Source organism: Nicotiana attenuata, unplaced genomic scaffold, assembly GCF_001879085.1.
Source record: "Nicotiana attenuata strain UT unplaced genomic scaffold, NIATTr2, whole genome shotgun sequence".
Taxonomy (NCBI): domain Eukaryota; kingdom Viridiplantae; phylum Streptophyta; class Magnoliopsida; order Solanales; family Solanaceae; genus Nicotiana; species Nicotiana attenuata.
The window spans coordinates 29,946-52,962 of NW_017671477.1; the positions used below are offsets into that span (position 1 = coordinate 29,946).

The window sequence follows — 23,017 nt, forward strand, 5'->3', positions numbered from 1 at the left end:
ACACTTCTTCCTTCAAATAGCCATTAAGGAAGGCACTTTTGACATCCATTTGATGAAGAGTGAATTTCATATGTGCTGCAAAGGCTATGAGAAGTCTGATTGCCTCTAGTCTTGCAACTGGATCAAATGTCTCATCATAGTCTATTCCTTCCTCTTGGCTGTAACCTTGGACTACCAACCTTGCCTTGTTTCTTGTGACAGTTCCATCTTCATCAAGTTTGTTACTAAAGACCCATTTAGTGCCAATGACTGATCTATCCTTGGGTCTTGGAACTAGGTGCCAAACTTGACTTCTTTCAAACTGGTTTAGCTCATCCTGCATTGCATTCACCCAATCTGCATCCTGCAAAGCCTCAACAATATTTTTAGGTTCAATGATAGATAAGAAAGCATCAAAAGCACACAGATTCTTTAATTGTGATCTGGTTTTGACTCCAGAAGTTGGATCAGTGATAATGTTCTCAATGGGATGAGAACTTTGATACTTGTGAGGTTTTACAACCAACTGGCTTCTGCTGGATGTTTCAGCAATTTGATGAGGAACAGGTTCATGAACAGGTTCCTTCAAGGAGTTTGTTTCAATTCCCTTTTGATTTCTTCCCCCCTGTCAGGTTGCCCTGTAAGGAAGAACCTGTTCCATTACCTGTTCCTTCTGCAGGTGTCACTTTGACTTGAGTTGATGCTTCAGCCAAGTCTTTGACCAGTCCAATGGCTTCATCTTCATGCTCCTGTCTCTCAGAAAGAATGTTAGTTTCATCAAATACTACATGCACACTTTCTTCTACACACAGAGTTCTTTTATTAAAAACTTTATAAGCTTTGCTATGTGAAGAATATCCCAAGAATACTCCCTCATCACTTCTGGGATCAAACTTTCCTAGGGAGTCTTTTCCATTATTGTGCACATAGCACTTGCAACCAAATGCCCTAAGATGGGATATATTTGGTTTTCTCCCTTTAAGTAACTCATAGGGAGTCTTCTCTACTAGAGGTCTGGTCATGCATCTATTTATGATGTAACATGCAGTGTTTACAGCCTCTGCCCAGAAGCTGTGAGGCAATTTGCTAGATAGTAACATTGTTCTAGCCATATCCTCAAGAGTTCTATTTTTCCTTTCAACCACTCCATTTTGTTGTGGAGTCCTGGGGGCAGAGAAGTTGTGATCTATGCCATTTTCATCACAGAACTCAGCAAACTTAGAGTTTTCAAACTCAGTTCCATGATCAGACCTAATGGATGCAAGATGATTTCCTAATTGTTTCCGAGTCTTCCTAACAAATGCAGAAAACATGTCAAATGCTTCATCTTTGGAAGTTAGAAATAGAACTCAGGTGAATCTAGAATAGTCATCAACTAGCACCATTACATACTTCTTTCCACCTCTGCTCATGGTTCTCATTGGACCACATAGATCCATATGAACCAGTTCCAACATCTTGGACGTACTTACCATTTTCTTGGATTTGAAGGATGACCTTACCTGCTTCCCCCTTGCACATGCCTCACAAATTTTGTCTTCCTTGAACTTGATATTAGGTAAACCTACCACCAAGTCCTTGGAGACTAATTTGTTTAGCTGATTTAGACTGGCATGACCAAGTCTTTTGTGCCATAGGAGGGGATCATTAACTAACACACTTAAGCAAGTGAGTTCATTTTCTGAAAGAGTTGACAAATCTACAATGTAAATATTGTTAACTCTTTTTCCCTGCAAAACAATCTTGTCAGTGGTAAGGTTAATCACAAAGCATTTGGTGGAGGTAAAAGCCACAAGGTTACCTCTGTCACACAGTTGTGACACACTTATTAAGCTATATTTCAAGCCATCTATCAGGTAGACATTCTCTATGGAATGAGAATCTGTTTTGCCTACCTTTCCAACCCCAATGATCTCACCTTTCTTTCCATTACCAAAGGAGACATTACCTCCTTTTAGGTCCTCAAGTGAAAGGAACTGGTCCTTGTCCCCAGTCATATATTTTGAGCAGCCACTATCCATATACCATATTTGGCTCCTCCCTTTCACTTGGACCTGCAAAAGGAAATCAGGGGTTAGTCTTAGGAACCCAAACTAGTTTGGGTCCCTTTCTGTGGGCAAAAGGATGAATCAGATTCTTTCTTGCTCAACTAGGCAGCTTATGCTTTCCTTGAACAAAATCTTTGTTTCTTTGACTGGCCTTTTCTTTTGCATTACATTCATATTTGTAATGGCCAGTCTTACCACAGTGTGTGCAGATTTTATTTTTAGGAAGAGTGAGGTACTTGCTTTTTGGATCCCATTTAGGAGCTTGAGTCCCATAGCCAAGTCCTCTTTTGTTACTGCTGTGATGCTCTTGCAACCAGGAGAGAGCATCAGAGGCTTTGTTCCACTTGCAAGTTCTGTCTAGTTCATGTTTTACCTTCCCTAGATCTTCTTTTAAAACTTTGATGAATTCATCTTTCCTGTATAATTCATCTTTCATTTTTTCCAAGTTTTCTTCTAGAGTGAGATATGTGTGATCAGATATCTTCTTTCCTGTTCCTAATTTCAGTTTCAGATTTTCAGACCTAAGTTCTAGGACACTATTGTCATGTTCAGGAACCTGGTTCTTCAACTCAGCATTTTTGTTATCACTCTCATTTGCCCTAGACTCTAGACTTTTGCATTTTGCTTTCAGAATCACACATTCCCTAGACAGAACTGCCTTCTCATTATTAATTATCTCAGACTCATCAATGAAGTCTGTTAATAGCTCAGCCAGCCTTTCTTTAGACAAGAACTTAATCTTGTCTTTGAGATGAAGAATACTTACCTCTTGTTCATCATCTGATTCTCCGATGGCCATCAGTGCTTTCTCCTCCTCAGCTTCATCTTCTGAGTCTTCATCTGAAGTTTCTCCCCAAGCAGCAACCATAGCCTTGGTTGAACCTTTGTTTCTCTTTGGTTGAACCTGTTCCTTCTTCATGTTCCTTCGTTCAGCTCTTTCTTTCTTCCACTCAATTTCCCATTGAGGGCAATTTTTTATCATGTGGTCAGTCTTACCACACTTGTAGCATCCCTCATTGGTCTGTTTCTCCGGAGCTCTTGATTTGTTGAAGTTTGTACCTCTTGAAGAACCCTTTCCTCTCATCAGGTACTTCTTGAAATCCCTAGTGATCATAGCCACTTCATCATCTTCCAAATCTCCACCTTCAGCAATTCTGAGAGCTAAGCTTCTCTCCTTTTTGGGGGTATCCATCTTCATGGTTTGTCTCCTTATTTCATAGGCAGTTAAATTTCCAATTAGTTCATCCAGTCTAAGAGTAGCAATGTTCTTGGATTCCTGAATGGCAGTGATTTTGCTTTCCTATGTGACTGGCAGAACTCTTGTCAGAATCTTCTCAACCTTTTCTTCCTCCAGGATAATCCTTCCAAGAGATTCAAGTTCATTTGTCAAAGTGGTGAATCTAGTATACATCTCCTGGATAGTTTCTCCTTCCTTCATAGTAAAATTCTCATATTGAGAATACAGAAGTGTTCCTCTTGATCTTTTCACTTGAGGTGTTCCTTCATGAGCCACTTGCAGAGTGTCCCATATTTCTTTAGCAGTTGTACAGCTTTGGATCCTACTGTATTCGTCTGGTCCTAGACCACATACAAGCCACTTCTTGGCCTTAGCATTATTCTCCCACTTCCTCAGGTCCTCAGCAGTACAATCAGCCCTTGTTTTTGGCACATCAATTCCTTCAGCATTCTTCTTAGTGGTTGTTAGGGGACCATCAGTGACTATGTCCCAAAGTTCGTAATCTTCCCCTATAATGTGATCTCTCATTCTGTTCTTCCACCAAGAATAGTACAGACCATTGAAAAGTGGAGGTCTGGCAGTGGATTGCCCTTCCCAGTTCCCAGATGGTGCACTCATTGTTAATTTTCTCCTAAGGTGTTAGCATCTTCAAGGATAACCTACTCTGATACCAATTGATGTTCTAAACGTCAATACCACACAAGAGGGGGGGTGATTTGTGTGGTACCTAATTTTTGCACTAGAAGAACCTGGTTCTTCTAGATATACTTACTATAACTGTTTGCGGAATTAAGAGTGCATAAAATAAAGAACACAGAGATTTTTACGTGGAAAACACCTGGCTCAAAAGGTGAAAAAACCACGACCTACTACTCAGTAGGATTTTTCCAAACTTTCACTAAAATCACTGAGCTAAAAACAGCATTTACAAACTCTTGTAAACCTAAGGATTAAACTCTAATCCCAGTGTGGCACACAGCCTCAACTGTTGCGACACCTTCAAGTTAACTCTAACTTGAATACTCAAAGTACCTAATACAATTGCTTCTATAAAAGCTGAAAGGTACAATATGAAAAACCTACTACAATTGAACTAGAAATAAAGAAAAACACAAGGGAATTGGTTCTTCACTCTTGGTTCATGTAGCTTCAGATTTGCACACTTGAATCACACATAAATTGCTTGCAAAATTCGCCTAGCTCTTTTTCTCTCAATTTAGTTTAACTTCTGCGTATGTGCAATCACCTATAAAAGAGAACAATCTTTATTATTTATAGAGTTAGTAATCAGAGTTTGATTAAAACTCGAATTGCTGATCCTTCATCAAATTCGAGTCCTAGAACAACTCAAACTCCAATCCTTATCCTTGATCCGGATGTAGTTCTCTTTACATAAGGAGACTTCAACTTCTTATCCTATGCAACCTTTTCGATCAACTCTGAAGATATTGTTGCTGACCCTTGAGACTTATCTTGGCACGTCTGTCACATGAATAAATATATCAACACTGTGTATGTCTCACATGATGGACCTGGTTCATGGTTGAGTTCATTTTGTCAATCTTCAAAACTTCATCTGAACTTGGGCCAACAATGTGAAAATAATATTTGTCATCGATTTGATATGAGATTTTATAAAGCACATATATATGATTATGGTCCATTCATGATGTGAATGTGACAACATCTTATTTATGAATACATATTCATTCTTGAAAGAATATGAACGTGCTAGTGGTAGTGAATATACCACACTCACCTCTAGAAGGAGGTTTGAGATGATATAAGAAAATAATGTCATTATTATGGCATGAATGGTCATTGGTCACGTACTTATTGTGTGCCAAAATATTTTGGCATTGTGATTATTAAAAGACAACAGTAATGCAAGAAACAGATCTTGCATATAATTTTGACCATAACCATAATGGTATAACTTTCTCTTTAAAAGAGATATTCACCATGTGGATGTTGATGAATATGGGGTAGTACCAAATTAATTGAGAGCTCTGGAAGAGCCAATTATTACTATTTTGGAGAAATACAACTAATTACCAATAAGGTATTGTGTTGTAGTAAGTCTCAAAGAAACTTATTGAGTTTCCAAAGTATACGCGAAAGCGATTGATTATATTCAGAGTATAAATAAAGGAAAGATTTAATATCTTCTATTACTACAACGTGTAGCTGGGTAATATTTATGTGAAAAGCTACCCGCTTTAGTCTTCAGTTTGTACTACACAAATAAAAGAATATCACAATAAAGTGGATGTTTATTGATATAAAAACCCATATCATTATAAACTTGGAGTTTATTGATAATTGCACACGTCATGGTGTAAATCTAAAGTTTATCAATATTGATAATTTATTCAGTTGGTATAATTGGTTTAGCCATATCAATTTAAGTATGATGTGCAAAAATAATAGAGAATTCACATGGGTAAATATTAAAGAACTAGAAAGTTCTTTACGAATTCCCTTATATTGCTTGTTCTCATTAATTAATATACCAACTAAAATTGGGATTGAATCCCATGAATGCTGGAAATATCAAAGGTTAATACGGGTCCATTCACCTTCCATGTATGCCACATAAGATGCATCTATGAGATGGTTACATGTGTAATTATTAATAACCCGCAACATGGTATTTTGCGAGGTAACTTGCTCAATAATTTGATTTAGAGCATAATTTCCAGATTTTTTATTCAAGATAGTTCATCTTGATAAGTTGGTTTACATCACAGTTGGTTTAGAAAAATGATTTATTGAGTGCCTCCACTTAATATCTAAACAATTGCTTATGAGAACAAAGTTATCTATATCAGTTTGATATACGTTATATACCAAAGTATATTATGTTCTCCCCTAACAAGTGGTTCAGGGTCAGGAACCAAATGATTTTATCTTATTATTATTGATGTGCGGTGTATATTTTGATTAACACCATAACGCACAAAGGTGAATTTTCAAAGTTGAGGAAACAAGTTAGTTGTTCTAACATAAGGGGAGACGTGATAAACAGTTGAGAAAAAGTTACGTGGAATGAATTTTCATTTCTACATCTAGATCCTCGAATAAGATAATATGAACTTGAAATTCATAAAAAGATAATTCATGTGCGATATATTGCAAAGCATGCCAGACGCATTTGCTGACCCAAAGAAAGTAACTATATTCTCGTTGTAAATGCTCATATTAAGTCCTAGAAGGACAAAGTCTATGGTATGCTTAAAGCATATAGACAAATCGATTTCAAATAAACTTCTTGATAAAGAAGATGAGCAAATGATCATAATAAAGGAGGCAAGTGATCTAGAAGATCACATGACATAAAACTTCATAAAATCTCAGGAGAGATTTAGGTACTTGAAAATATGAATGAAGAGATCTCTATGTTATGTCTTTATGAAAACTAAGGAGGTTGGAACCGATATAAAATGTTCGTCGACGACATCTATGATAACGCTATATATATATATATATATATATATATGAAGATCTTAAGTTTGGAGAAACAATTTCGAATAGAATTGATTTTATATGAAAGACATGTAGTTTTGGACATGTAGTTCAAACACTCGAAAGTATAAAGTCAATGGTATGTGCAATCAGTTTTCGATATCTTATATGTCTAGCATGACATGAAAACTTGATATGCATCTAAAGTCTACTATATGGCTTATATGACTTAACTTATGTGACAATCCATGAAGGATTTAAGTTGCTTGAAGCATATACAATTCTTGATCTTGAAGTACCACTTCCTCAGTGCAATTTGTGCACAAATGTATCTTGCTATAACTATAGGAATGATAATATGATAGCAAGAGTTTTCACCTTTATGTGAAGATATTGAAGTGACGATTACAACAAGATCATATAAAGACAATACATCTATTAGGGATGATGATTTCAAGGTGAAACAAATACGTTCAAGTTAATATGGCTGAATTGTTTATTGAATCTCTACCAAAGATCTTTTGAAGATGGTGCACAAGATTGAAATGCAAATGCTTAAGGATGTGAATTGATTCTCTCATCGGGTGGAGTTAATACGCGTTGTACTCTTTTTTTCTTACAAGGTTTTGTCCCACTGCGTTTTCCTTACAAGGTTTTTAACGAGGCAACCAAAAGGCGTATTGTTAGATATGTGTACTCTTTTTCCTTCTCTAGAATTTTTTCCCACTGGGTTTTATTTTAGTTGAGGTTTTAACGAGGCACAATATCTGTTGAATAGACATTCAAGGGGGAGTGTTATAAATACAATTTTATTTATTATGAATGTCTATATTTAGAGAGATTCTAGGGTTTATTACTTGGTGGCTAAGTCACTCCCTCCCTATAAATAGAGGGGTCTTACCCCATTGTAAATCATCCCACATCAATAAGAATTCTCTCTCTCTACTTTTCTCTATAATACTCTTCTTCTTCTTTTATTATTTCGTAACAGCATATTATTTATTAATAATACCAACATTCTATATCCTTTTTTTTTGGAAGGTAAGATTTTACCATTCTAATCTATACCTTTTACCACAACTTTGTTTTATAATACTACTAAATCTACTTTTCCTGAACTATTAAGATTCCTTATTTGATGCCTCTGTTCCATTGTATATTTTAAAAATAAAACATTTGTCCTAATTCAGACTCCGCTCCTCCCCCTGTGTGAAACTGCAAATGGAGGGGAGTGTTAAATGCTCAGCAAATTACGTGCCTCTGAGTCCCATAAGCTTCTTGGAAAGATCAGCTATTGTGTATGGGGATAGGCTCTCTATTGTTCATGGAAATGTAAATTTTACTTGGAGAGAGACTCGTGATAGGTGTCTCCGACTTGCTTCTGCTCTCACCCTCCTCGGCATTTCTCGTCGCGATGTCGTATGTCATTCTCCCTTCCACTTAATTTTTTCTTATTTGGCTTTTAAAATCAATTACAAAATTATGTGAGTTATTTTTATTTGAATACATCTACTACAAGTTCAATATCCTCTCTATGGGACCAACTAAAAGATCCTCTCTTTATGTTCCTGAATTATTCACCAAATAAGTTAGATTACTCCTACCCTGAAGGGTACAACTAACCCATTTTCTGCTTTATAAACACCCAACGTTGCGTTGGTTTACCTTCTGCCGTTGAAATCTTTCAAGCAACAATCAGAGACGGCTCAAAAGGCTTAAAAAATGTTCAAGCATTTTATAGTAAATATTTGTCGCTGTGAAGTTGATGTCACTGCTTAGGAATGGAAAAAAATCCTCTCATAAAGTAAACATATTTTTATAATTTTCTTAAACTTGATGTAACTTTTATTTTGCTTTTTTTCTTTTCTTTTTTACATTCTGACCACTAAAACCTATAAGTATTATTTTAAAAATTGAGATTACTAATTGACGAGAATTGGAAGGAAAAAAAAATTGTATTAACCTTTGATGATCCTTAAAGCATAATAGCCACTCTGGCTTAGACTTATATTTTGTGTTACAAGTGTTACGGGAATTAGTACAAATAGAAGATAATACCCTAATCGATATACTTAATTACATAAAAAGACTTGATTCATTTTCAAATGCCTAACAACTGCCTCAATGGAAAGAAGTTTTTCAAAATAAAAATATATGATCAATATCTCAAGATGATAAATTGGTTAGCTATATTATCAATTGAAAAAATAATTACTTAAAAATAAATTATAAAAATTTGGGCCTCTAATTGTAGTTACGCTTTAAGCTCCCAATTATGTTAAGCCGCCCCTGGCAACAATCTACCTCATTAATCTTTGTAGTCTTTACCAAGTCTTATTCTACTATTACATAAAGGGAAATTACCAGCTATGTCCATTTATAAGTAGCTTATTACAAAAATTGGCCAATTGATAAAATATTACTAATATTAGCCAAATTAGCCAATTAGCTATTTGTAGCAAAAAAATATCAAATTTTTACTTTGTTTTGAGTGGGTGTTATTAGAATAGATTGGGCACAACTTAAGGAGCTTAAATCTCAGTTTTGGGATGATTTGGTGAAGTTTTGAGGTTGTTTGAATTGAAAATTCGAAGTAAAAGCTGAACATGAAAAAAAATGATATCTGTATCACACTGTGTATCATTTGTGTATCACATATGTATCATATTTGTATTAATTGTGTATCACATGTATATCCATGTATACCTGTGTGTGAGATACATGCGTCATACATGTTTGATACATGTGTCGCAGAAGACTTTTTTGAACTCGATTTAATTACGAATTTTGATACAAAACCAGTCCAAATCACCTCCAATCTTCCTCAAATTTTGTATATTGACTTATCTACATATTTTCAATGAAATTCAACTATACCCGTTGAAAAAGTTCCTTCTTTGTTTAGATTTTTGGAATATTGTATAGATTTTTTATTTCATCACCTTATTTGCTACCCTGTCCATGAAATTTCCTTTCCGTCTTGTATCTAATGTTGCTAATCACGCTTAAAAATATGGAAGGTGATTTTTGCATGTGATTCTTTGAGATAAAGAACCCTATTATTTGGTTTTTCAATTTTTGTTGGCTAGTTTTGGTAAGTCTATGACTAATGGCTAGAGGTTGGTAAGTTGACATTTATTTGGGACATTTGTGTAAGTTTCCCTTACATAAATCCTCGTTTATCTTGACGTAACTACATCAAAGGGATGTGACATGGGTATGGTTACTTGTGCAAATTCTTCAAAATACACTAAAAATAAATAAAGAATAGTATATACAGATGCTGGATATTTACAGATATCGAGTGGCCGATGGAGTGTGTGGACTACGGGTTCAACCGAACCCAATAATTTTTACACGGAATATAGATATATAGTAAAAAATCAGTAAAATTTCTATGAATATTCATAATTTCAATAGTAAAATAATTTCAACATTAAGAACCTTAAATGATGAACTAATCAAGTTTAATCCTGGTGTCACGATCCAGATTTTCCACCGTTGGGATCGTGATGGCGCCTACTCGTGAAAGCTAGGCAAGCCAACCACTATGATTTCAACACATTAGCAATTAACCCAAACAGAGATAAATAGTAATTAAAGCTAAGCAGCTATAAAGTGCGGAAGTGTTATAGCAATTCAAAATACTCCAATACATGTCTACCCCAATGATCTGGTGTCACAATTTCACGAACATCTAAAGATTTCAACAAATATTGGTTTAAAAGAAATACAACTGTTCTCGAAATAAAAAGAGGCGGTATCTAAAACATAAGGAAGGGGACTCCAGAGTCTGCGAACGTCGGCAGATCTACCTCGGATCTCCTATGGACTGAAGGCAGCAACCCACGATCTACTCACGAGGTCCAGCACCGAAATCTGCACAGAAAGTGCAGAGTGCAGTATTAGTACAACCGACCCATGTAGTGGTAAGTGTCGAGCCTAACCTCGGCGAAGTAGTGACGAGGCTAGGACACTAAAACCATATAAACCTGTGTAGTTAAATCGTATACAAACAGAACGATAATAACAGAAAATAGCAGATAATGATGGGAAGGGGAACATGCTGCGGGGAATATCAAATGCTAACAGAATTTCAGTAGAGAAGCATAAAGAACACCATATTTATATCAACAGGAATAATGAAACAGTGACACGTGCACGGCATCACCCTACGTGCTTTTACTCTCGTCCTCACCATGAGAAACAACAGAATCGGCACGGCATCAACCTTCGTGCATTACTCTCATAATCATGGCACGACATCACCCTTCGTGCGTTAACACTCACAATATCGGCACGGTATCGCCCTTCGTGCGTTAACTCTCATAATCATGGCACGTCATCACCCTTCGTGCATTAACTCTCATAATGTCGGCACGGCATCACCCTTCGTACATTAACACTCACTCACAATATCATGCACGGCATCACCCTCCGTGCTTTACACTCTTCCTCACCCAAACAATAGAAACAATACGTCTCGGCAAGGGAATCAACAATGAAGCAATAACATCCCGGCAAGGGAATCAACAATAGAAACAATAACATCCCGGTAAGGGAATCAGCTATAACCAATATCGTTTCAACAGTTACTTCACAAAATAAACCACAACTTGAGCCAATACTTAACAATGGTCAATTACCAAGAAATTATGATAAGTCTTGTTCAACATTGATAATCATCAATTTAAGCATGGACAGTACATAATAGAGTCACAACAATCATGGTATAAGACTCACGAGCATGCTTGACACCAACGTATAAATACTCGTCACCATACCTATACGTCGTACTCAACCCTAACACGTAGCAAATAAGACCACAACTCATATTCCCTCAAGCTAAGGTTAGACCAAACACTTACCTCAATTTTACGGACAAAACTATGCCTGAATCACCGCTTTACCTCTCGGTTCCACTTCCAATCCGTTTGTATCTATTCACAATTTACTTAACAACATCAATAATTGCTAAGTAAACCAATTGTAATGCATGAATATAGATTTCCCAATGTTTTCCCCAAAAAGTCAAAAATCGACTCCGGGCCCGCTTGGTCAAAACTCGAAGTTCGAACCAAAACCCGACTATCCATTCACCCACGAACCCAAATATGCAATTGGTTTTGAAATTCGACCTCAATTTGAGGTCCAAATCCCCAAAATTCAAAAATCCTAAATAATACCCAAGAACACCCAATTTCCCATGAAAAACCCTAGATTTTGAAGTGAAATCATGTAAAAAGATGAATTAGATTGAAGAAGATGAGTTAGAAATCACTTACCTATGATTTGGAGAAGTTTGAGTCTTTAGAAAATCGCCTAAGGATGTTTAGGGTTTGAAATTTTGAAGAATAAAGTGAAAATCCCGTCTAACTCTCATTTAACAGGCTGTAGTTATCGCAATTGCGATCAGGGGTTCGCAATTGCGAACCCTTTGAGTTTTTGCTGCCTTCGCCTTTGCGACACATATGTCGCATTTGCGACCTCTGGGGCCTTCGCAATTCCGGCCAAGGTTTCGCATTTTCGTGGTTGTCGCATTTCCCAGGCCATCATACTTCGCATTTGCGAAGCCTGATCTCGCATTTGCGAGATCAGAAGCCTGTGTAAAACACCAGATGCACAGCTGAGTTTTACTAAGTCCTAATCACTCTGTGGCTTATCCAAAACTTACGCGAGCCTCGGGGCTCCAAACCAAACATGCACGCAAGTCTAAAAACATCATACGGACTTGCTCGTGCGATCAAATCATCAAATAACATCAACAACTACGAATTTACCACCAAAACTCATGAAATTCATAGGATAGTTCAAAATTTCTGTTTTTCTCAACCTAGGGTCCGATTTATATCGAATCAGCTCTGATTCTTACCAAATTTCACAGATTCGATTTAAATATTATTTTAAACCTGTACCAGGCTCCGGAACCAAAATACGGGCCCGATACTATCAAGATCACACACCATTTCATTTCCAAAAGTCCTTATACTTTCCAGCAATCAATTTTCTTTGACAATTCTTTTCTCGGGCTAGGGACCTCGGAATTCGATTCCGTGCATACGCCCAAGTCCCATATTTTACTACGGACCCTACAAGACCGTCGGAATACGGGTCCGGGTCCGTTTACCCAAAATATTGACCGAAGTTAACTTAATTCCATTTCAAAGGCAAAATTTAGCGTTTCCTCAAATTTTCACATAAAGGCTTTTCGAATATATGCCCGGATAGCGCACGCAAATCGAGGAGAGACAAAAGGAGGTTTTCAAGGCCTCGGAACACAGATTTGACTTCAAAAACAAGAGATGGCCTTTTGGGTCATCACATTCTCCACCTCTAAAACAACCGTTCGTCCTCGAACGGACATAGAAAAGTACCTGATTCGGTGAAAGGATGGGGATATCGGCTCCGCATATTGGACTCGGACTCCCAAGTCGCTCCCTCAACAGGCTGACCTCTCCACTACACACGAACTGAAGGGAAATTCTTCTATCTCAACTGACGAACCCGTCGGTCTAGAATAGCTATCGGCTCCTCCTCACAGGTCAAGTCCTTTTCCAACTAGACAGTGTTGAAGTCTAACACGTGGGATGGATCGTCGTGATACTTCCGAAGCATGGACACATGAAACACTAGATGCACAGCTGATAAACTCGGCGGCAACACAAGTCTGTAAGCCACCTCTCCCACTCGATGAAGAATCTCAAAAGGTCCGATGAACCTAGGGCTTAGCTTGCCCTTCTTCCCAAAACTCATCACGCCCTTCATGGGCGACACCCGAAGCAACACTCGTTCTCCGACCATGAATGCCACATCACGAACCTTACGGTCGGCATAACTCTTTTGCCTGGACTGAGCTGTACGAAGCCTATCCTGAATGATCTTAACCTTACCCAAGGCATCCTGTACCAAATCCGTACCCAACAATCGAGCCTCCCTGGCTCAAACCACCCAACTGGTGATCGACGCCGTCTACCATATAATGCCTCATAGGGAGCCATCTGGATGCTCGACTGACAGCTGTTGTTGTAGGCAAACTCTGCTAATGGCAAGAACTGATCCCACGAACCTCCAAAGTCAATAACACATGCTCGGAGCATATCCTCTAAAATCTGAATAGTACGCTATGCTCAACACGACCCGTGTACCCAACTCACGCTGAACTGCCCTCCAGAAATGCGAGGTAAACTGCGTACCTCGGTCAGAAATGATAGACACGGGCACACCATAAAGATGAACGGTCTCCCGGATATAGATCTCAGCTAACCTCTCTGAAGAATAGGAGACTGCCACATGAATGAAATGCGCTGACTCGGTCAGCCTATCAACAATAACCCATACCGCATTGAACTTCCTCTGAGTCCGTGGGAGTCCAACAACGAAGTCCATAGTGATACGCTCCCACTTCCACTCGGGAATTTCACTTTTCTGAAGCAAACCACCAGGTCTTTAATGTTCGTACTTTACCTACTGAAAATTCAAACACCGAGCTACATACGCAACAATATCCTTCTTCATCCTCCTCCACCAATAATGCTGCCGCAAGTCTTGATACATCTTAGCGGCGCCCGGATGAATAGAATACCGGGAACTATGGGCCTCCTCTAGAATCAACTCACGAAGTCCATCCACATTAGGCACACAAACTCGACCTTGCATCTTCAAAACTCCATTATCTCCAACTCTGACCTACTTGGCACCACCGTGCCGCACTGTGTCCCTAAGGACTAGCAAGTGAGGATCATCATACTGCAGATCCCTGATACGCTCAAATAATGAAGACCGAGCAACTTTATAAGCTAAAACACGGCTGGGCTCAGAAATATCCAACCTCAAGAACTGATTGGCTAAAGCCTGAACATCCAAAGCAAGCGGTCTCTAACCGACCGGAATATACGCAAGACTACCCATACTGGCTGACTTCCTACTCAAAGAATCGGCCACTACATTGGCCTTCCTCGGGTGATACAAGATGGTGATATCATAGTCATTTAATAGCTCAAACCACTTTCTCTACCTCAAATTTAGCTCCTTCTGCTTGAACAAATACTGTAGACTCTTGTGATCTGTGAACACCTCACATGACACGCCATATAAATAATGCCTCCAAATCTTCAGCGCATGAACAATGGATGCTAGCTCCAATTCATGAACTGGATAATTCTTCTCGTGAATCTTCAATTGTCGCGAAGCATATGCAGTAACCTTGCCATTCTGCATCAATACCGCACCAAGTCCAATACGAGATGCGTCACAATATACTATATATGGCCCTGAACCTGTGGGCAAAACCAACACCGCCGCCGTAGTCAAAGCTGTTTTGAGCTTCTGAAAGCTCGCCTCACTTGTCCGACCACTTGAACTGGGCACCCTTCTAGGTCAACCCGATCATCGGGGCTACTATAGATAAAAACCCCTCCACAAACCGACGATAATAACCCGCCAAACCCAAGAAACTACGGATCTCTGTTGTTGATGTGGGTCTAGGCCAGTCCTTGACTGCCTCTATCTTCTTTGGATCCACTTGAATACCCTCTGCTGATACAACGTGACCCAACAAGGCAACTGAACTCAATCAAAACTCACACTTCGAAAACATAGCATACAACTGATTGTCTCTCAAAGTCTGATGAACAACTCGAAGATGCTGCTTATGCTCTTCTCGGCTGCGGGAGTAGATCAAAATATTATCAATGAAGACAATCACAAAGGAATCCAGGTAAGGCTTGAACACCCGGTTCATCAAATCCATAAAAGCTGCTAGGGTATTCGTCAACCCAAATGACATCACTAAGAACTCATAATGCCCGTACCGAGTGCTAAAAGGTGTCTTAGGGACATCGGATGCCCTAATCCTCAACTGATGGTAGCTAGACCTCAAATCAATCTTCGAGAAAACTTTGGCATCCTGAAGCTGATCAAGCAAGTCATCAATCCTCGGCAATGGATACTTATTCTTGATGGTGACCTTGTTCAATTGCCGATAATCTATACACATCCTCATCGACCCATCCTTCTTCTTAACAAACAACACCGGCGCACCCAGGGCGAGACACTAGGTCTAATAAAGCCCTTGTCTAGAAAATCTTGCAATTGTTCCTTCAGTTCTTTCTACTCTGGCGGGGCCATACGGCATGGTGGAATGGAAATGGGCTGAGTGCCTAAAGCCAAATCAATGCAAAAGTCGATATCCCTGTCGGGTGGCATCCCCGACAGGTCTGCAAGAAATACTTCTAGAAACTCCCAAACAACTGGCACGGAGTCCATAGAAGGAACCTCAGCACTAGAATCACGAACATATGCCAAATAAGCCAAACACCCCTTCTCGACCATACACCGAGCCTCCATATAAAAAATAACCCTACTGGCAGAATGACCAGGAGTCCCTCTCCACTCTAATCGAGTCAAACCCGGCAAAGATAAGGTCACAGTCTTGGCATGATAGTCCAATATAGTGTGGTATGGTGACAACCAATCCATCCTCAAAATAACATCGAAATCAACTATATCGAGGAGTAGAAGGTCTACAGTAGTCTCAAGACCCCGAATAACAACCATGCACGAACGATAGACACGGTCTACAACAATAGAATCACCCACCGGTGTAGATACATATATGGGAGCACTCAAAGAATCACGAGGCACAACCAAATATGAAGCAAAATAAGAAGACACATAAGAGTATGTAGACCCTGGGTCAAATATAACTGAAGCTTCTCTACTGCAAACGGAAACCGTACCTGTGATAACGGCATCGGATGCCTCAGCCTCAGGCCTGGCTGGAAAAGCATAGCATCGGGGTTGGGCCCCACCATTCTGAACTACATCCCTGGGACGGCCTCCTGCTGGTTGGCCTCCACCTCTAGCAGCCTGACCTCCACCTCTAACACTTCTACCTTCACCTCTAGCTTCTTGACCCCTACCTTAGCTAGCCGAGAGGGCGGTGGAATACCCGGTGCCTGAACCATAGCACGAGAACCCTGATGCTGAGAACTACTCGAGGCTCGAGGGCAAAATATAGCAATGTGCCTCGGATCGCCACAAGTATAACAAGTCCTCGGCTGCTGGGACTTCTGACCCTAAAACTGACCCTGACGGCCTGAGTAACCACCCTGAAAACTCTGGATTGGAGGTGCACTAGTAGGAGCTGGTGATGCACTGTAGGGTAGCTGATCTGAATACTACATATGAGAACCACGACCACCTGGAGCACTGTGAGAAGCCTATAGTGCTGAATGAAACGGCCTGGGAGGATAGCCTCTACCAAAAGAATCCCTGCCTCCAGACGAGGCACAACTGAACCTGCGAGAATGACGACGCCTCTTGTCAGAGCCCTGACCACTCCCCTGTGATAGAACCATCTCAACTCGCCTGGACACATTGGCTGCATCCTGGAAAGAAATCTTACTCCCTGTCTCCTTAGCCATCTGCAATCTGATAGGCTGAGCTAGTCCCTCAATAAACCTCCTCACCCTCTCTCTCGGTGGGAAGTATAAGAAGAGCATGACGGGCCAAGTTGATAAATCTAGTCTCGTACTAAGTGACGGTCATAGAACCCCGCTGGAGACGCGCAAATTGCCTCTGATAGTCCTCCCTCTGAGTGATAGGAAAAAACTTCTCCAGAAATAGCTGAGAGAACTGATCCTAAGTCAAATCCGGTGACCCAGCTGGTCTAGCCAAACAAATAATCCCTCCACCAAGTCTGGCGGAACCTGACTGACAAAAATTAGCAAAGTCGACCCCATTGGTCTCCACTATCCCCATGTTCCATAGAACCTCATGACAGCTCACCAAATAGTCCTGGGGATCCTCAGAAGATGTACCACCATATGTGGTAGTAAAAAGCTTGGTGAACCTGTCCAGCCTCCACAAGGCATCAGCAGACATAGCTGACCTATCACCAGTCTGTGCTACAACACCCGGCTGAACTACCCGAACTGGCTGAGCTGCTAGAGTCTGAAATTGGGGAGCCATCTGCTCCGGAGTGCGAGTAGCAGGAGTTTGGGCTCCTTCTCCAGCCTGAGCGATAGCTGGTGCTACAGGGAATATGCCTGCCTGAGTGATGCTCTCCATAAGGCCCACCAGACGGACCAGAGCATCCTAGAGTACTGGGGTGATGATGAACCCCTCTGGGACCTGAGCTGGCCCTGTTGGAACTGTCTGGGCCGGAACCTCAGCCTCAAACTCTACCTGAGGCTCCGTCGCTAGGGCTACTGCTCAAGCTCTGGGCTGAGCCCTGCCTCAAGCACTGCCTCGGCCTCTGCCCCTCGTAGGAGCTTCCACTGGGGGCTCGGGCTGTTGGTCAGCCGATGAAGCGGTACGTGTTCTCACCATGTGCGAAATAATAGAGTGGAAGTTCAATTAGCATTGAGAAATCAAGTCGCACAACAAGAAAGAATAGATGTGAAGTTTTTCCTAAACTCTTTAGCCTCTAGGGGATAAGCACAGACGTCTCTGTACCGATCCCTCAGACTCTACCTAGCTTGTTCGTGAATTGTGAGACCTAGGCAACCTAGAGCTCTGATACCAACTTGTCACGACCAGGATTTCCCACCGTCGAGATCGTGATGGCGCCTACTCGTGAAAGCTAGGCAAGCCAACTACTACGATTTCAACACATTAGCAAGTAAGCCAAACAGAGTTAAACAGTAATTAAAGCTAAGCACCTATAAAGTGCAGAAGTGTTATAGCAATTCAAAATACTCCAATACATGTCTACCCCAATGATCTGGTGTCACAATTTCATGAACATCTAAAGATTTCAACAAACATTAGTTTAAAAGAAATACAACTGTTCTCGAAATAAATAGAGGTAGTATATCTAAAACATAAGGAAGGGTACTCCGGAGTTTTCAAACGACATCAGATCTACCTTGGGTCTCCTATGGACTGAAGGCAGCAACCCACGATCTACTCACGAGGTCCAGGACCGAAATCTGCATAGAAAGTGCAGAGTGCAGTATCAGTACAACCGACCCCATGTATTGGTAAGTGTCGAGCCTAACCTCGGCGAAGTAGTGACGAGGCTAGGACACTACAACCATATAATAAACCTGTGCAGTTAAATCGTATACAAACAGAACGATAATAACAAAAAATAACAGATAAAGATGGGAAGGGGAACATGCTGCGGGGAATATCAAATGCTAACATATCAGTAGAGAAGCATAGAACACCATATTTATATCAACAGGAATAATGAAACAGTGACACATGCACGGCATCACCCTTCGTGTTTTTACTCTCGTCCTCACCATAAGAAAAAACAGAATCGGCACGGCATCACCTTTCGTGCATTAACTCTCATAATCATGGCACGACATCACCCTTCGTGCGTTAACTCTCACAATATCGGCACGGTATCACCCTTCGTGCATTAACTCTCATAATCATGGCACGACATCACCCTTCGTGCATTAACTCTCACAATGTCGGCACGACATCACCCTTCGTACATTAATAGTCACTCACAATATCATGCACGGCATCACCCTTCGTGCTTTACACTTTTCCTCACCCAAACAATAGAAACAATACGTCTTGGCAAGGGAATCAACAATTGAAGCAATAACATCCCGGCAAGGGAATCAACAATTGAAACAATAACATCCCGGTAAAGGAATCAGCTATAACCAATATCGTTTCAACTGTTACTTCACAAAATAAACCACAACTTGAGCCAATACTTAACAATGGTCAATTACCAAGAAATTATCATAAGTCTTGTTCAACATTGATAATCATCAATTTAAGCATGGACAATACATAATAGAGTCACAACAATCATGGTATAAGACTCACGAGCATGCTTGACACCAACCTATAGATACTCGTCACCATACCTATACGTCGTACTCAACACTAACACATAGCAAATAAGACCACAACTCCTATTCCCTCAAGCTAAGGTTAGACCAAACACTTACCTCAATTCCACGGACAAAATTAAGCCTCAATCACCGCTTTACCTCTCGGTTCCACTTCCAATCCGCTTGTATCTAGTCATAATTTACTTAACAACATCAATAAATGCTAAATAAACCAATTGTAATGCATGAATATAGATTTCCCAATGTTTTCCCCAAAAAGTCAAAAACCGACCCCGGGCCCGCTTGGTCAAAACTCGAAGTTCGAACCAAAACTCGACTAACCATTCACCCACGAACCCAAATATGCAATTGGTTTTGATATTCGACCTTAATTTGAGGTCCAAATCCCCAAAATTCGAAAATCCTAATTTCTACCCAAGAACACCCAATTTCCCATGAAAAACCCTAGATTTTGAAGTGAAATCATGTAAAAAGATGAATTAGATTGAAGAAGATGAGTTAGAAATCACTTACCTATGATTTGGAGAAGTTTGAGTCTTTGGAAAATCGCCTAAGGATGTTTAGGGTTCAAAATTTTGAAGAATGAAGTGAAATCTCGTCTAACTCTCAGTTAACAGGCTGCAGTTATCGCAATTGCGATCAGGGGTTCGCAATTGCGAACCCTTTGAATTTCTGCTGCCTTCGCATTTGCGACACATATGTCGCATTTGCGACCTCTGGGGCCTTCGCAATTCCGGCCAAGGTTTTGCATTTGCGAGTTTGGCCTTCCTATGCCTTCTTCGCATTTGCGACATTATTGTCGCATTTCCCAAGCCAACAAACTTCGCATTTGCGAATTCTAATCTCGCATTTGCGAGATCAATGGCCTGTGCAAAACACCAGATGCAACACTGAGTTTTCCTAAGTCCTAATCACTCTGTGGCCTATCCAAAACTCACGCGAGCCCTCGGGGCTCCAAATCAAACATGCACGCAAGTCTAAAAATATCATACGGACTTGCTCGTGCGATCAAATCATCAAAATAACATCAACAACTACGAATTTACCACCAAAACTCATTAAATTCATAGGATAGTTCAAAATTTCTATTTTTACTCAACCTAGGGTCCGATTTTTATCAAATCAACTCCGATTCTTACCAAATTGCACAGATTCGACTTAAATATTATTTTAAACCTGTACCGGGCTCCAGAACCAAAATACGAGCCCGATACTATCAAGATCACACACCATTTCATTTCCAATAGTCCTTATATTTTCCAGCAAATAATTTTCTTTAAAAATTCTTTTCTCGGGTTAGGGACCTCGGAATTCGATTCCGGGCATATGCCCAAGTCCCATATTTTACTACGAACCCTACGGGACGTCGGAACACGGATCCGGGTGCATTTACCCAAAATATTGACCGAAGTCAACTTAATTCCATTTGAAAGGCAAAATTTAGCGTTTTTCTCAAATTTTCACATAAAGGCTTTCCAGATATACGCCCGGACTGCGCACGCAAATCGAGGAGATATAAAAGGAGGTTTGCAAGGCCTCGAAACACAAATTTGACTTCTAAAACAAGAAATGACCTTTTGGGTCATAACACCTGATACTCCTCGACGGACATCCACTTTGAGTGCGTGCCTACACTTTCCATTTTTATTAGTGAACTCAAAAAGACAACATAACTTTATTCAAAAGGCTTGTTCAAAAAAATAAAAGACATGGCGTGTTGACTTTCGTGTAAGTGACGAGTCCATCTAACACGTGTCATTGAAAGTATAACATATCTAGGTAGCAGTTAAGCATTTGCTGCCTCTAGAACTTAGTTAATCCTGTTTGTGTTTATCATCTATAGGATCTTTAAACATTGGTCACCCTTTCTTATATTGTTGCCAAGAAGGAAATGAGTTCTTGTTCAGATTACCATCTTTTGTCTTAGTACTGCTCTTAATTTTTCTAAATTTTCTTTGCAGGTTGCTGCCTTGGCTCCGAATGTTCCTGCAATGTATGAGCTACACTTTGGAGTACCAATGTCCGGGGCAGTTCTTTGTGCACTTAATACGCGTCATGATTCAGCAATGGTCTCTGTGTTACTTAAACATTCAGAGGCCAAAATCATATTTGTAGATTACCAGTTGCTGGATGTTGCTAAGGGTGCATTAAAAATTCTGTCAAAGGCAAGTGCCAAGTTGCCACATCTAATCTTGATCTCTGATAGTGAGAGTCAGTTCAGCACCAAGTGATCTTGATCTCTAATCTGCCTGAGAAATGTTACTGCAGAAGGGATTTTCGACAGCATAGTTCAGCACCAAGTGAGCCACATGGCTGGTGCACCTACGGTTTTGAACATGATAATAAATGCACCACAAAGTGTCCAAGGACAGTAAACGTGTTGACAGCTGCTGCACCACCTCCTCCTCAAGTGTTACTTAAGAAGAAGGAGCTTGGTTTCAACCTATGGTCCAGCAACTGTTTGCGCTTGCAAACTTGAATGGAACTCTCTGTGATGATTAGAGGAAACACTGTAATGAACGGTTACTTAAAGGATGACAAAGCCACAAAAGATGCTTTTAGAAGGGGGCTGGTTTCGAAGTGGGGACTTGGCAGTGAAGCACCCTGATGGTTACACAGAATTAAAGGATCGTTCAAAGGACATCATTATCTCTGGTGGAGAAAACATAAGTACAATCGAAGTAGAGTCTGTAATATTTAGCCATCCAGATGTTCTTGAAGCTGCTCTAGTGGGAAGACCAGATGATCGACACCTTGTGCATTTGTTAAACTGAAGGATGGATGCAATGCCAGTGCTAATGAGATTATCAAGCATTGTCGTGATCGTCTACCACATTACATGGCTCCTAAGACCGTAATTTTCGAGGATTTGCCAAAAACTTCAACGGGAAAGACTCAAAAATTTGTCCTGAGACAGAGAGCCAAAGCTATGGGAAGTGTTTCGAAAGCTAGCAAACTATAATATACTTTGGTGTTGAATGGGGCTTGCTTAGTGAAACACGCTTTCATTATTGTGCTGAAATACTTATTCCGTTGTTTCTTGTGTTATTTATTCTGAAGTAAGAAATGTGACAGGATTCAAGAAAAGTTGGTTAAACAAAAATCTTACTTAATTAGTCATATAGATGTATGATTCTCATCAATGATCTCTTTCATAAAATATTGAAAAGGTTTAAATTCCCTGCTCCCTGCTTCAATGAAGGAGCAGTTTTTTTTCCCAAACCAAAAATGGTTTTTCTCTCTTTCCTGTTTTTTTTGCATGAAAGTACTGAAGCCCCGAGTAGTCTCATGTGGAGGCTCAGCAGCGCTGTCACTTGGAGTCAGCCGCATCGTGTTTCTCTTTTAAACTTCTGCTTCTTCAGGATGTATCAGTACAAGCAGACAAAAATACTGAATGTATATAGTTGTTGCTTGCCTTAAAAAAAAGGTTAGATCCGACCAATAAAACAGTTCTCCTAATT

The 23,017-nt window shown here is 40.0% G+C and overlaps 1 pseudogene; it reads left to right on the forward strand.

Moving 5' to 3' along the window:
• The first annotated feature begins 7,943 nt into the window (after positions 1–7,943).
• Positions 7,944–22,710, forward strand: LOC109208532 (annotated as a pseudogene).
• The last annotated feature ends 307 nt before the right edge of the window (positions 22,711–23,017 follow it).